General features: G+C 38.5%; 1 protein-coding gene across 2 annotated transcripts in view; it reads left to right on the forward strand.

Annotated features, from left to right (window-relative positions):
* Positions 1-581: 581 nt before the first annotated feature.
* Positions 582-14,699, forward strand: part of LOC127515159 (plectin) — a 210,868-nt gene continuing 196,750 nt past the window's right edge. For both annotated transcript variants that reach the window (XM_051898500.1, XM_051898499.1), the window contains exon 1: positions 582-770. The gene's annotated coding sequence lies outside the window, so the exon portion shown is untranslated. The remainder of the gene's footprint in view (positions 771-14,699) is intronic.

The raw sequence follows: 14,699 nt of genomic DNA on the forward strand, positions 1-14,699 counted from the left end.
AGCTATTAACACTTAAAATCTTATATAACCACTTAGCCTTTTTATAGGACCCTAGATAGGCTATTTGAGTTATGATTTCATGGTGTTTAATTAGGACAAATTGGTTGTTTTCGCTATTGACAACAACATTAAGCTTAACTCTAATTACAGCAATCATAATATTGGATTCGCTTGACTTTGTATTAAACGGAACATACAGTCATTTGAATAACAAGGCCAATTTTTACATATGAGTATATTATCTCCATGTGCTTTTGGTTATATTACTGATTGAAATAAAACCTACACAAAATCTCATGTTTATAAAGAGCAGGCTACAGGTTACCAAGAGACTTTTGCCTCGTACTGCTCTCTAGAGATGAAGATCCTCAAACGACATTTTCATCTGCCGCTTACGCTTCATGTTTGCCATGTTCCCATGGAGACCAGCACCTTTCACTGATAGAGTTCCGCCCACCTGGTCGCAGCTCTGACTACGATTGGTCGTCAAGTAAGTGACAGGCGAGTTCTGAATGGCCATTGGCTCGCTGCGCTGTTTGTCAATCTGTGAGCAGGATGTGTACGGGTGGGTGAAGCGGGAGAGAGGGCGCCGGAGCGGGCGTTTAGAAATGATGAAGAAGTAACAGCACAGAGATTTCACTCTTTATATTGACTGTTGTGAATGAATATACTGGGAAGTCAAACGTCTACAGCATGAAGAAGATGAGAAACAGTCATCAAATCACGAGACACGGGTGAAATGAAGCACTGCCTGTGTAACTGTGCAACAGGTAGATGAACTTTATGAATTCATTTGTGTATTCCGTCAAACAGGAAAAAAAATACGATGATTTGGTTAGAAATATGTAGCAGACTTCCTATTTACAAACATAATCAAAGCCTGTCTAATATTCTAACATGCAAGACCTGTTTGTGTTTACTGGACACACTTTTTTAGGCCAAAGTATATTGAGAATAATTTACAACACCTTTAAAAAGCTTAAAACATGTTTTCCCTCTAAGTATAATCAGAATAATTTGTAAAGTTTTTTTTTTTTTAAAAAGCAATGCTAATTGCTTGTTTATTCAATGTGTGGAGTAATTGCAATTATTGCATTCAACAAGAGCTGCAAATGAAACATAGCTCACAGAGAGTTTATTTTATTACATTTTCTGAGACTGCCGGGATGTTTCCATTAGCTGTAGATTTTCTTCTGTAATACTGAATTACTGCTAATCAGATTGCTGGAGTTTGTTAATGCAATTGGTGTCAGATTTACAATCTTCTCATTAACTTATTAAGCAGATAAATGTTATTGATATCTAATATTGAATGAATTTCCCTCTTGATCATGTTGGTTTGCCTGATGGCGTCTACCTTAAATTTCCAGTCCAGAAATGAATATGATGCAAATAGAAAAAACACTTTACAATAAGGCTGCTTATATGTTAAAATTAGTTAAAGGCACAATATGTAAGATTTTATCCAAAAACCACTAGAACAGTGTTATATATTTTGTTGACTTGTGTACTTGCATTATCCCAAATGTTTCCAAGAATGATTAAATCCAGAGAAATAAGCAATTTTAACCAGGACACGGACCGTGTCTGTGCGTCGCCTATAAATGACATCATACCCGCTGTCCTCGATTTCTGGTTTTATTTTGTAGAAACAATGGAAACACCAAAGACACTTTATTATGCGTTTTATTAGACAGGCGAGCAGCTATTTGGATACATTCATTGACAGAAAACTAATCATGTTATATAGCTCAACACAGTAAGTCTAAATCTTGTTTTCTTGATTTACAGCGAGTACCATGTTTTACCATGACTAATGTACCATGACTAATGTGGCAGTGTGCAACAAGTGTCTCATAGTAGCCACCAAACGAACGCACAGAGTAGCATTATAACAATTTTCAACACACAAATGTATCTAATATGATAAACAGCACTGCTTTACCCCACATACGCTTGACCAGAAGAAGTGGAAGCGGCAATTGTGGCATAATAAAAGCTCCACTGCTCTCGAGCTGTGTGTCGCGCTTGTCTCTCATTAGCAATCGCTCCAGCGGCCTTGTTCCACTCCAACGGTTTTCAGCCACACCCTGCTTCATACTACAGTAATGTTAATAAATCTTTAATACATTAGCTCATCCATGAATATGATTTCTGCCCGAGTCTCGTTGGGTTCTTTTCCCCCAGCTGTAGACATGAAGATGACAACTCCCATGATTCCAAGAAATCAAGGCGTCATCAAGCTACGCCTTTGTTTTGAATAAGCGACCTCTAGAGGCGAAAACTACATAGTGTGCCTTTAACATAATAGTTAACATGAGTTCAATGACCTAACATTAGCAATAAAAAAAAAATAGTATGTTTATAAATTAAAATGAGTATAACATATAGAACCTTATTGTAAAATGTTACAGAATAACATATGGGGTGGTGAATGTAAAATAAAGTGTGATCATTAATTGTTTTAGAAGTGTGATTTTTATATTTAATATTCATATGTCATTTATATTTAATAGCCATAAATGTACCAAAAAAGACATTTGAAACCAGAATTATTATTTTTTTTTTGTAAATTCTTAGATCAGGTAAATCTGACAAGCTGGACAGCTTTTATTTATTTATTTATTTATTTATGCTACAGATGACAAACTTGGACCATTTTATTTACATGCTTTATTTTATGTCTCCATCTCATATAAATGAAGCACATCCTGTCTGATTCCACAGAGATATGAGTGTTACACTGTATTTTGATGATCAGTCACGGTTCATCTGGTGTAGATGTTCTCCGTGCCATTTGTTTTCTCTTCAATGATTTTGGTTTTTGGTGCATTTCTTTACTAATACGAACCAGGTTGCATCAGCACAGACAGAGATCAGGCTTTTTGTCACAGATGATGAGAACTCCAAGGTCTATCTGGCAGAATTTAAGCCATATATTCTCTCTATGATGTACTTTTTTCCCTAAATCTTCCTTTTTTTCATGAAAGAGTTTCATGAAAAGTCTGGTTTTCTCATTAATTACAGCTGTGGTAGAAGATACAACTAGCTATTGTGATCAGAGGCAGCCAGACCTCGGTAAGTTGTGCAGCACATTGCCTAATTAGAACTGGTTACATGTGGAAAACAAAGGCAAAGTACACTTGGGGATTGTGATATGTTATTAAAACCGTTTATTGCGGGGGCGGCTGGCTTTTAGGACAATGAGGGGGCCTATTGGAGATCTGAGGAGCTTTAGCTGTCAGCTGAGGCTGTGGTTCACTTTCTTTTCTTTACTGCTGCTCGAGGGAATTTTTAGTTTGTGTGCCACAGAACTTTGTACTTCTGACCTTCATGTTGAATTTGTCTGTGCGCAGATGACCAGCCCCATTAAGAAGACAATGGATAATCCAGACCAGAGGAATGGTATTCTATAATGCATGTACTTTTGAAGGAGACTATCTGCACCCGGCATATTTTATGTACCGCAACTGTTAAGTGCTCAGTTTTAATGACTGACAAAATGTGATTGAAGGGGTTCAAAGATGGGGATGGGAACATTATGCTGGGTTCAGACTTCACAATATCAGCCCCAATTTTGGCATTATCTGCTTGTGTCGTGGTGATTCGTAAACGACAATGGGCATCGGGATGCAAGAATCGATCATTTTATCTCGTATAGTGTGTCAGTAGCTGTGTTTCCATTACCCTTCAAATTGCACAAATCGAAGTTGTGAATTAAAAATACGCCCAGTGGAAACACGTCAATTTCGCAAAAACTGCCATATATTGCGAAAAGTTTTTACGCTTGCATGAGGTGGTTTTTTAGGCAATTCAAAAAAGGAATATTTCGCAAAACTGCAATACAAACAGTTTTTTTTCGCATTTACAGGTACCTGCCGTACGTAAAAGTCGATCATTCTTTAAAGAAGGCGTGGTGTGTTTGGACACAAAAATGAGACAGAGTTCTTTATTAAACTTTTTACTGGTCGCCGAGAGTTGAAGAATGTTCAACTTTGGATAAAACGCAGCGCTCATCACTATTACTTTAGGGGCGGGACTACACCGAGGAACCGCCACGTTCTACTTGTACAACGTCAACAGATGACAACAACAAGCACAACAACCAAACAAAATCATTTAAAACAAAACCCAGAGCAAATACTTTATATAGAAACAATGCAGAAACAAACTATTTGTGAAATGAGATACTAGAAACGTTTCTGCGGACATTCCGTATCATAGCAAGCGAGGCGTCTCAACTGAAAAGAAAAAAAAAAAACACGCTGCCAAAACACTTTCAAGCGCCCACAGCTAGGCGTTTTCAGCTGGCTAAAAATGCTTTGATGGACACAGTTGCCTTAATGCTTGGATAACATGTCTACGTCTCCTTCTGTTAAAAATAATGGCTAGTGCTGTGGCTGTGATATACGTAAACCTACTAACATCCAATGCTATGAGTTTTGGAATGACTTATCGCGGGATGAAAAAATTACATTTAAGTCGCATAACATCAGTTAATGGAAACACCGTCATTTCGCAATAGTTTTTTATCGACATTTAGAAATATCACAAGATTTGCGCAGATATGTAATGGAAACCCAGCTAAAGTGAACAACAACCGAGGTGACACTTGTGACACAATGTCACGACAGAAAGACTAGCATGTTTAATTTTTTTTCGGTCCTCTGTGGCGGGTTCCATCGCATCTGTGATGTTGACCAATAAGAGCACAGAAGCTCTTTCAGAGATGCCAAAATGAAAGAGCGACGATGGTATTGGTGCTACTAGGTGGAATTATGCAATAGAGGAAAGGTTTGTGGAGCTATGGTAACAGTACTCCTACCTTTATGATGTTTCCTCAAGGTACGACCACGACAGAGTGAAATAGCGATAGCATAGGCGCTTCAGCAACCCAGTGAGTGCTGGAATTAGCATTAAGCAAGTACAACCATTGTTTGTTTACGCTCTTGTTTCCGGAAGTCAGTCACTAATTCCACCTTCTCAATAACATTACGCATATCGTTAAAGTTGGCAAGCAATGATTGGTCGGGAAGCAACTTGTAGTCTGACATGTTTTTTGTAAACGACACGACGAGATTATAGGAGTCAAAATCACATAATCTCACACAGTGACTATCGTAACAGACAAAAATATTGTGTAGTCTGTAACCGCCATTAAATGACCGGAGCAGGTTCATACCGTGTGCACTATCCACCAGGCCACATCTGACCTATATGCTCTCTTTTATAGGACCATGAAAAACTTTACATTGTTTATGTTGGCTAAATTACTTTTAGGGCCACAGTGTAAAAATGGCTTTAAGTTCTTGTGCTGTTCATGTCTGAAGACTGAGTCTGATATGAATGAACAGCAGGAAATCTGATATTTTGAGGTACTTTGAAACTCTATTACCACAGTGCATGACTGCTAAAAGGTATTGTACCATAATGAAAGCCTGACAGTTTGATCTGCATCTTTAACAGAATTAGTTTCTTTACATCAAAAAGCTTTTTGGGTTATATTTTCTTACTTTTCCATTAAGTAGCCTCGCACTGAATATCTTTCAGATGCCCTTTTTCACCGGCGCATACCAGTCAGAGAGGAAAAGAGTATTTGCCACGACATGAAGAGAGTAATTTCTTTACCTGCACTTGCTCTCAGCTCATGTAAATGTATTACTAATTCATTGGGTTCCTCCTCAGCATTTAAAAAGGAGCTGTTTTTTTAGATGATTCTGGCCGCTGATGACTGATGAAAGCGGGTGGTGTCATGTCACAGGTTCAGGGCTGCTGCTAAGGATTGTGGGAGAGGATAATGCGCACCTAGCTTTGATGAAAGATGATGAAAATTTCAGAGAGTAAAGGGCCCCAAAGTGTCTTCCAGCTTCAGGAAATAATAAATGTCATCTCCATGCTTTAAGGAGCGCTGGAGGTTTAAGCAAGACTTTATTTTAAGAATGCAGATTTTAGGTGTATTCTTGGAAGTGTCAGAGAATATTTTTAGCAAGAATGAAAGAGGTGCACAAATTTGACATCCTAATTGTCGAGTATTTCTCTTGATATTATAATTGCGATTATAAATTTCAATTAATTGAATTGACATATATTTAAATGAAGCTATTACTGCAATATGGATGTGAACATTTTTGTATTTTCATTTTTCAACATCAACTAGATGGCTAGTTGCCTAAATGACTAGACGACTAATTGGGCTCAAAGATATTGTCCACCCAAAAAGGAAAATTTTGACATAATTTTATTCTTTGCTCAACATTTGCTTCTGTCAAACACATCTACTGTGTAGTGACCATGTTCAATAGTAGAAATAATGGGGACAAGTACATTGAAGCCTCAAAAAAGATGAATATAATAAAAGTTTTGCATTCCAAAAATACATCGCATCACTGCTTATACAGTATATATTGGGTGTTGGCCCGTCTATATTTCAAGCTGATTGAATCAAAAATTTTTTGCAATGCTTAATTGCTGGAAAAACAAAACAAAACAAACAAAAACAAACACAAATAGAATTTTTAGTACTTCAGGAGTAGATATGAATGGAACACTAGTGCACACATTTTATTCTTATTACAAATAGCTATTGTACAAAACCTTTTACAAAAATGTGTATGTTTTAAATTATGAAAAACAATATTTTTTCATCAGTTTCTGGTTGTCAAATATTTGAGCATGTTCATAGTTAATGAATCACATCTGTGGTTATTCTGCTAGGCATCGAAGCTTGTTTCCGCCACTAAATAAAAAAATAAAAAAGGTAATTGTGACTTTTTATCTCACAATTCTGACTTTTTTTCTCAGAATTGCGAGATTTAAACTCACAATTGCGAGTTATAAAGTCAGAATTGCATGATATAAAGTGAGAATTGCGAGATATAAAGTTGCAATTCTGACTTTTTTCTTACAGTTGCAAGTTTTTTTCACGCAATTCTGACTTTATAACTTGCAATTCTGCCTTTTTTTCCCCTTAGAATTGCATGATATAAACTCACAATTATGAATTATAAAGTCAGAATTGTGATATATAATTCTTAGAAAAGTCAGTTTTTTCCCCTATCAGTTGGACATTATAACATGCAATTGCAAGTTTATATCTCACAATTCTGACTTTATAATTCACAATTCTGACTTTATAACTTGCATGTGTGAATTTATGTCTGAGAAAATTCTGATTTAAAAAAAAGTCCAAATTATAAGCCATAAACTTGCAATTGTGAAGGGAAAAAAAGTCTGAATTGTGAGATAAAAAGTCGCAATTACCTTCTTTATTTTTTATTTCATAGTGGAAACAAGTTTCCATAGCTAGGACACCTATGTAAACTTAAGAAAATCTGTAATATGTTTGCAGATGCCACTTTTATTCTAATATTTTAAGTCAAATACACTGACATTTAGACATTTCTAAGTGTTGCTGAAGTTTGATGTTTTGTTGGCCACTGTTTTTGTAATTTTTCTCATACCAAGTTTGCAGTTTACAATGAAATGTTGTTTTGACAGATAGTCTGTAGTTTCATTGCACACAAAGGACCACGGCATAAAGGGGATCATTTGTGATCCATTTTCTCTGTACATCTCAAGTTCAACGTGGTCAGAATAAATGCACATTTTCTCTGAACTCTGCGTCTGCCCTTCCCAAACCTCTTTGGCATCTGTCCTGTTGTGAAGAGAAACCACCATGACCCAGCCAGTCACATTAAATGGCATTCTGCTGTTTACAAGTAGCAGTTTACTTGCTATTACGCTTGTGTAAACAAGAGTGAGTGCGGATCATTGTAAAAACAGGGTCTGAGTGGCTGGGCTTTTATAGGGCATATTCTCTTACCCTCTCTGACACTGAGAAAGCTTTATATAGACTTGTCCGATAAATAGTGTTTGTCCTCCCTGGTGTATTGTGGGAAGACAGGGGCGGGCAAGTGTATGGAATCTCTGATACGTCAAAGGACAGGTCGGATGATTTAGTAGACGTGTAGGAACCCGCACGGACAAATGAGCCTATAGCCACAATTTACAGAGACAGGTCGGGCTTTGTCTTTTAGATGTGCAAGTGGTGTTGTGATGGTCTAAGAAGCAATTCATCTACTTTGAAAGGATGCTCCCTGAAGTAGGCCTATGGCTTAATACCTTGACAAGCGCTTTAAAGACGTGCCTCTTTGTCAGTCTCCACAAACGTCTCTCCGTTCGTGCTTGCATGCAGTGCACTACGGGAGCTGTGGGGGTATTAGGAGCAGGGAAAGATGAAGAGATGTCTGTCTGTGGTCTGTTTGACGTTACAGACCGCATGCGCTTGCTGATACTTGATCTGATGTTAATGTGCCGCTCTGTGAGAGGGAGAGAGCGAGTAACGGAGGGGGAGATGGGCAGATAATCCCGTCTGCCTGATGAGATTGAAGGCTCGGATTGATTGATCGCCTAATCATAGGAGGAAATGGGCCTGAAAATGAATGGGACTCTGCCCTTGGCTTGCCGGGGAGCCGTGCGGCTGGATCGCAGGGGATGTTAGCTGCAACTCTACATGGCCTTAATGTGCACGGGACCTGATTTCATTTGCGTCTGATATACAGTTATACGATCCCCACTAAATGATCAAATATAAAAAGCTAGAGGGGGAGCCAGGCAAAGGGTGTAAATCAAGCTTTATTGCTGGAATATTACTTTTTCATGCCATCTGAAATTGATGCTCGCAGAAAGGTGAACGAATGAAAATCCAATACGAATTAGCACGAGTGGAAGCTGCAAAGAGAAAAAGGAAGCTGAAAAAGAGATGACGAGGATATGAAATACTAGTTAAGGGTGCCAGCGGATTATATTTTTCCCTCCTGATTAGGTTCGCATTATCAGCCCGGTTCCTCGCAGATTTGTTTTGAGAAATTTCCTCGCAACTGGAAGGCAGGATTACGAGAAGATCCTGTGCCGTCATGAGATAACGGGTGGGGCTGAGCATGTAACCCAGAGCTATTCTTCACCTGAGTGAGGTAAACTTCATCTCAGAGGGATCTCTGCTGGTGGGCTCTGCTTTGCATGAAACCCAGCCCTCGGTGGTGTCTGTAAATGAAACGGGCCTGTCACATCCACTCGGTCTGTGAATCTTTGCTGGTGGAGATGCACGTTGGACGTGAGTAGCTTCTACTTGCACTGCGCATTTATCTCTATTTCCACCTGAAGCCCGACAGACCGGCAATAATACTGGCGTGTCCATCCATAGCAAATTGTAATCTTCAGCCCAAAAGACAGCAGCCCTTTTGTGATTGGAGCGCAAGCGTAACGAGGGTAAATTTAGCTCATAGCTGCCATTTGTAAGTGGAGGTGCCATGGCAGATCAGGGGCGGTATGTGACTAATGAGATGATGTGTGTTATCACCAGCAGTCTCGTAAACAGGGAGGTCATTTGGTGTGCCAGCCCGCGTTGTGGATATGTGAATCTTATGTGACAGAACGATGACCCAACCCGCCCCTCCTGGCTTGTCCCATTGGATCAGTGGCAGCGGCTGTCACAAAGCTGAAGATGATTCCAACTTGCTGGATATACTCGGAGCTGGCAGAAAAGGCTTCAATTAAGCTCTCTTTCTTTTCACGCCATCCGTTTTTCACTGAATGCTGTCAGTGACTAAGAATATATTGTGTATTTTGCCACACTCAAATGTACCAGTTTTTTTTTTCTTCTTTTTTTAAAATTTATTTATGGCCTTTTTGCACTTTTATTAGAGAGGATAGACAGATTCCAGGGATCGTAATGTGACATAAGCCAGCATTGAACCTGTATTTTCACAAGCACGTTGGCTTTTATATGTTCAAGCCCATATACTTTACCCCCCAGTATTCTGATTTGGTTGATCAATTGGTTTTTCAGTGATGAATTCACTGAACTTTTACATTTGTTCCCACCCATGACTCAGACACCTTGCTTGTTTCATTTAGTATTTTCAAAATGTCATTTGTGTCATTTCAAGTAGGCCAGGTGAATCTCACTTCTGACAGATGACTCCCTGGTAGATGGTGGTTGATTCTCCTCTCTGTCTCCTCCTAGAGGAAGGTGTCTCGGCTGCAGATCTGGGCAGGTTTCCAGTCTGCCTGTGCTCTGGAGTCAGCAGAGGGCGAGATGGAGACTTTGTGAGGGCTCAGTGTGCCTGCTGAAGGAGGGGGATCTTGCTGATCAATAGAATTGATCATGAAGTCAATACCCCAGTTTATATCCCTCTCTGTTTACTCCCACCCGGCTGTTGGCGTGTTAAACCGAGCGTGCTCTAAGCAGTCACCCTTGGGACCCTCTAAAAGCCGCCCTCGCACCCACCATTGATTGACGCGCAACAAGCAGCATGAAGTGTCGACAGTGCGGTGGCCAGATTCTGTTTCCAAATTCCAGCAGAAGATCAAGACGGGAAGGCTTTGCATATCCCAGCAGCTTCACACGTAGCGATTTCAACAAGCATTCGCACATCCTAGTGGTGCTGAGTTTCTGATTAGCCTGGCTCAAAGGCTCAAAGAGTCTCCAAATGCAACATTTAATCAATTTTGTGATTGATTTCTTTTCAAGGCTAGGAATGGATGACCTCACTCTCACTCAAAATGATTTCTCTTACATTTTCCTGGCCATTATTAACAAGAATCTCAGTTGTTCTGTATATCTTCCGTCCAGAAAAAATAGCTTTGTTCATTTATTTGTAAAAGCTCAACATGTCATGTTTTCGGTTTTGAAAAGTATTTGCGAGAAATATTTTTAATGATATAGTCTACATAGTTTCACGCTTCCAGCTAATTTCACCCTCTTTGTATGCAGACCTTGGGCTTTGCTCATGCAATTAGGGGTGGGAGATATGGCCAAAATCTTTTAATCAAGATTTGAGTCATTTTATTTCATGATAACAATATATGAAGAATTCCATTGCAAAAACCTCTAAGTCCATCTGACATCTTTTCTTATAAATGAGCGTTTATCAGGCTCTTATGTTTAGGTTTAGTAATTTCACTTTAATTTCAATGGAAAGGTTGTTATTCAGTTATTGAAATGCTTTATTTTCAAAAATGTCACTTTAGTCAATTCATTGGTATTTAACAAATTTCACTGTCTTTTGCTGCAAAACCAGCTAAGTCCATGTGTGCTTTTTTTTGCAAAACCTCAAAGTCCACCTCTTTGGACAACAAGACGTCAGTTTCTGTCAGTTTTACAGCAGCAAAAGGAACTCTGTTGGGTTTACTTGCTACTCGTGAAAACATCGTCATTGACAATGTAACAATGGACAAAACATGATAAAAACTTGCAGCTCTGCAATTGAAAGCAGCTCATACGCTCACTGTCATTCATCTTGAAATCATATGATTCAATTTGCATCTTCTGATTGGTTGGCTTGCTGACAAAGGTTTTTATATCATTTTTTTATACCATTGAAATTTCATAATTCTTGTCACCAATTTCAATTTCACAAAAAACCCTAATACTAGCCTACGTTAAAAACAAACAAACAAACAAAAAAACCCTCAAGCTTACTAAAGACAAGTAAACAGTCAGTAATAAAATAAGAACAAGGAAACTAACTACAAGCAATAGGACAACAAACTACAATAGAACAAAAAAGTAGACCTACCTGAAAAAATGTTAAGCACTAAAAATAAGAAATACTAGCCTAGATAAATTGTATAAAGTAATCAAATGAATAAAAAAAAAAACGCAAAGTGAGAAAAAAGTGATTCAGTCAAGAGCATTGAGAGATTTTCTCTTTTTTTGTTGTTGTTTGATAAACAGTAATGAAACAGACTCCAGCAGGTTTATTAGGCTGCTGTCACTTTCAGACAGAATGCACAGATCCAATATACTGTTACACATGCGTTTTCTTTCTCAACTGTTTACGTTCACTTAAGACACAAATGACTATGTTTACAGGGATACTTGCAAAGACAGGCATTTTGACACATAAATATGTGTATTTATCTGTTGACCTCAATTAGGCTGCAAAAAAAACTCAGTTCAATACTCACTTGCTCAATGAGCAGCGGCTTTCAAATGTGCATATAGCAAAATGAGTTTTCTTTCACTGCTTGTTGCATTTCAATGGTTTAAAATCACTTGTTTTTAAACTGCAATGCTTAAAAAAGGCATTCAAACGATAAGCTGTCGTAGCCACGCAGAATAGCAACGTCACGTGAGCATTACCGTGATAGCAACAATGTCCAAATTCTCTACTGGTTGGCAAATTTCTACTGGTTAATTGTGTCTACCAGTGTATTGCCCACCCCTACAGGCAATATAATGAGAAAGATAATTGAGATATCAAAACATTGTGTTTGGAGAGTCTATTCACTTCAATTTTCCATTAGCACAAGCTCTGCTCTGTAAAGTGAGCTGACAGTAATCATGAAACAGTGAATTATAACTATGACACTTGACAGAAAAGTTAAATGACTGTTTTTGTGCTGGATTGTTCCAATAAGACCAGAGTTCTCTTGAGAGTGACTGCTTTTCTCTGTCTCTCTCGCTATTAGTCCAAGTTTTCTCTCCCTCCCGTCCCTTTCCCGCTCCTCCCTTTCCAAAGACACTGACCTTGAAGACCCTGCAGTGATTTAATCTTCACGTGATTTGAATAAGTTTGACCTGTTACAGACAACACTCATTAAAAAAACCAAATCAGCCTTTTAATACAGTCCTGCACATATTTGTGAATATTTGCCACTTTGACAGTGCAGAGCTGCTTCTGTGATAAAACTTGGCTGATGTCTAGCTCACCCTATTTGCCTGTAGGGTTGAACATCACATAGCCTTTTTAGGGCCAGAGTTTAATTGGTGCCAGGTTGTCTTCGGCATTTCGGAGTGCAGTTGTACATAACAAGTCAACATTGCCCCTCAGTGTCTGTTTGCTTGACAGCTCAAGATGTGGTAATTTGGGATGGACGATCCCAAATCAAGACGAATTTAATGATTACAGTTCTGGTTCTGATGATTGTCATTCCTTAAGGGTTCTATTAATGATTCTTTTAGTACTTTTAAGGAATAAATATTTGGAAAAAAAAGACATGATATTCCATTGCAAATAGTGAGGTAATACATACATACATAAAAACATATATAATGAAATTTTTATAGTTTAGAGTTGCCATACATTCAATAATTGGTCATAACTATATACTACATAATAATTCTGTGGTAGTATATTTTATTCATTTATTTTCTTAAAACACTACTGTCAAAATTTGTATCTTAACCTACATGTTATCAAGTGAAAAACCAGTCAGTAACCAATAACAAAACCAAACCTATATTGGTTTTGGTATTTTTTTTTAAAGGAGATCTATTATGCCCCTTTTCACAAGATGTAATATAAGTCTCTGGTGTCCCCAGAATGTGTCTGTGAAGTTTCAGCTCAAAATACCCCACACCCCTTTTTTTAAAAAATGGAAAATTCTCTAGCGTTTAAATGTGTGGGCAACAACCACTTTTGAGAGGCCGACAGTTGTGCGAAGCCAACATGCACTACCTAACCCAACACAGCCTCTTTAAACCCACCAGCCATCCTGTTTTCTGTTTAATGCATCATTTACTGCCCGTAAACAGTTTGTGTAAAGGTGTTTATAGATGATTCGTGAGCACCCCTCACCCCACCCGTCCTCCAAAAGTGCTGGCCTGAGTTACACAACTTTGATAAGGGCTCAGTAAGGGTAGGATGGGCTAGACTGTAGTGGTGGAGGTGGTTTTGGGGTCTGAACACATAAAAGCTTCACGCTCAGCTGGGGCCATCTGCCTTCCAGCTTCTGAATTACTCCACACAGCATGGCACCGACTGCAAACGAGAGTGTGAGTTCATTATGGTATGCCGCATGTGTTTTTCTGCACACTTTTTTGGTCAGGCATCAGATAAAAGTCATCCTGCACTGGGCGGAATAACAGAAGCTGTGGAAGGCTCTTCTGTAAAATTGACTTTAATCTTTTTGCCTTTTCCATGTCACCTCCAAACATGCAGAGTCTGATATGATAATAATGTGAACCTGTCCTGGGTATTAGAGTTAAGCTGGCTGATTAGGCCACACATCGATTAGTCTATCACTCAGTACTGACCGCACAGGTTGAGCAGTGCAATGCCGCTCTGAAGGACGAGGGCTCACACACACATACACACTTTTTATGCATTTCAGAGGGAACGTGGCTATTTATCACACAGACCTTCCATTCATTCTCATTTCTGTTTAGCCCGTTACTCTACTGGTGTGGGTGTTTACGCTTGCGAAACAGAGAAAAAACATTTTTTTTGGGCCTTGGGAAATAAGAATCGAGGGTAGTTTTTGTCCAGAGGGTAATTAAAGGAATAGTTCACCTAAGAATTAAAATACTGTCATCATGTATTCACCCTCAAGTCATTTACAATTTTGTGTGCGTGTGTGTGTGTGTGTGTGTGTGTGTGTATATATATAGTGTATATATATATATATATATATATATACACACACATTAAAAATAGAGACATGAAGACTGAATAGAACATTTCTGTCAAACATATGTCTCAAGACTTAATCAACTGTATGTTGTGTGTCTTTCATTGACCTTTAAGGTGATAGATCACATTTAGGAATTCTTTTAAGGGAATTTTGAAGTGAAAGAGAAAGAAAAACAGAAAGAGAGAGAGAGAGAGTAGTAAAGGTTATAACCCAGCTCTTGTCTGAACAGTCTGAGGCCTTTAATCGAGGAACAAAGTAATTAAAGTCCACCTTTGCAGAAA

Source organism: Ctenopharyngodon idella, chromosome 7, assembly GCF_019924925.1.
Source record: "Ctenopharyngodon idella isolate HZGC_01 chromosome 7, HZGC01, whole genome shotgun sequence".
NCBI classification, from domain to species: Eukaryota; Metazoa; Chordata; class Actinopteri; order Cypriniformes; family Xenocyprididae; genus Ctenopharyngodon; species Ctenopharyngodon idella.